This window comes from Schistocerca serialis, chromosome 3, assembly GCF_023864345.2.
Source record: "Schistocerca serialis cubense isolate TAMUIC-IGC-003099 chromosome 3, iqSchSeri2.2, whole genome shotgun sequence".
NCBI lineage: Eukaryota > Metazoa > Arthropoda > Insecta > Orthoptera > Acrididae > Schistocerca > Schistocerca serialis.
The window spans coordinates 643126241-643128438 of record NC_064640.1 but is presented as its reverse complement, the minus strand read 5'-3'; the positions used below and the strand labels follow the sequence as shown (position 1 = coordinate 643128438).

Genomic DNA, 2198 nt, shown 5'->3' with positions numbered 1-2198 from the left:
ATCCATGGGTAACCCTCCCTCCAACAAGGTCAGGGATTCAGCAGCAGTGGCAGCAGATGCAGACAGGCTGCTCGCACTGGCCTGATACTGCAGCATATTCTCTACCTTTGCCTTTCGCGGGCAAGTGCTCTACCAACTGAGCTACCGAAGCACGACTCACGCTCGCTACTCACAGCTTTACTTCTGCCAGTATCTCGTCTCCTACTTTCCAGACTTTACAGAAGCTCTCCTTCGAACCTTGCAGAACTAGCACTCCTGAAAGAAAGGATACTGCGGAGACATGGCTTAGCCACAGCCTGGAGGATGTTTCCAGAATGAGATTTTCACTCTGCAGCGGAGTGTGCGCTGAAATGAAACTTCCTGGCAGGTTAAAACTGTGTGCCCGACCGAGACTCGAACTCGGGACCTTTGCCTTTCGCGGGCAAGTGCTGCAGAGTGAAAATCTCATTCTGGAACCATCCCCCAGGCTGTGGCTAAGCCATGTCTCCGCAGTATCATTTGTTTCAGGAGTGCTAGTTCTGCAAGATTCGCAGGAGAGCTTCTGTAAAGTTTGGAAGGTAGGGAACGGGATACTGGCAGAAGTAAAGCTGTGAGTACGGGGCGTGAGTCGTGCTTCGGTAGCTCAGTTGATAGAGCACTTGTCCGCGAAAGGCATAGGTCCCGAGTTCGAGTCTCGGTCGGGCACACACTTTTAATCTGCCAGGAAGTTTCATATCAGCGCACACTCCACTGCAGAATGAAAATCTCATTCTGGAAACATCCCCCTGGCTGCAGCTAAGCCATGTCTCCGCAGTATCCTTTGTTTCAGGAGTGGTAGTTCTGCAAGGTTCGCAGGAGAGCTTCTGTAAAGTTTGGAAGGTAGGGGGACGAGATACTGGCAGAAGTAAAGCTGTGAGTACGGGGCGTGAGTCGTGCTTCGGTAGCTTAGTTGGTAGAGCACTTGTCCGCGAAAGGCAAAGGTCCCGAGTTCGAGTCTCGGTCGGGCACACAGTTTTAATCTGCCAGGAAGTTTCATTTCGGCGCACACTCCGCTGTAGAGTGAAAACCTCATTCTGGAAACATCCCCCAGGCTGTGGCTAAGCCATGTCTCCGCAGTATCCTTTGTTTCAGGAGTGCTAGTTCTGCAAGGTTCGCAGGAGAGCTTCTGTAAAGGTTGGAAGGTAGGGGACGAGATACTGGCAGAAGTAAAGCTGTGAGTACCGGGCGTGAGTCGTGCTTCGGTAGCTCAGTTGGTAGAGCACTTGCCCGTGAAAGGCAAAGGTCCCGAGTTCGAGTCTCGGTCGGGCACACACTTTTAATCTGCCAGGAAGTTTCGTATCTGTGTGTACTGAATAAATGAAAAAATTCGTTACCATATGTCTTTGTTGTCATTATTTACAAAAACTCCTATCCCCTATTGCGTTCTGTATATAATTAACGTGCAGGACACAAATGGCATTAGTTTTTCTGAAGGCCGGCTGCGGTGGTCTAGCGGTTCTAGGCGCTTAGTCCGGAACCGCGCGACTGCTACGGTTGCAGGTTCGAATCCTGCCTTGGGCATGGATGTGTGTGATGTCCTTAGGTTAGTTAGGTTTAAGTAGTTCTAAGTTCTAGGGGACTGATGATCGTAGATGTTAAGTCCCATAGTGCTCAGAGCCATTTGAACCATTTAGTTTTTCTGAAGATCAGTGCTATTAAGGAGGTGAAGTTTATGATTGAAGACAACAAAACATATAGAATGGCTGCATGGGATTAAGTCTATCGTGCTGTACATATTGGCCCATGGGAGCAGGAGGCATGTCACTGTGTCCACTTCCACAGACATATAGCAAACGTGTCTAAAATTATATCTCTTGTGCCTGAAGAAAATCACAGATATAGTATCTGGGCAAAACCGTTTACTATCAAAATGAGAATAGGATGAAGATATATCATACCTACATTGTGAAGTAAAAATTAATTTATTTCTCATGCAACTTGAAAGTAATTTTACACTTTCTTAAGCCAACACAACACTATTTTAATACATCTTCTTCTTTGTCTTGTCGATGCAGAGCAGGACACTCGTAGAATTCCATGTCCTGATGAACCAATGGTAGTTACTGCTGATCCAGACACACCAGAAGCTGCTGGACAAAGAAGAAGAAACAATAAACATCCACAGACAATTACGTGACGTTGAATAAAGAAAGGAAACTTGACAAAGAAGAGGAGGAAAT

At 47.0% G+C, this 2198-nt stretch overlaps 1 non-coding gene across 1 annotated transcript; it reads left to right on the top strand.

The window, feature by feature from the left end:
• The first annotated feature begins 1213 nt into the window (after nucleotides 1–1213).
• Nucleotides 1214–1288, top strand: Trnas-uga (transfer RNA serine (anticodon UGA)). The gene has a single exon. It is a non-coding gene; the product is annotated as a tRNA-Ser (tRNA).
• The last annotated feature ends 910 nt before the right edge of the window (nucleotides 1289–2198 follow it).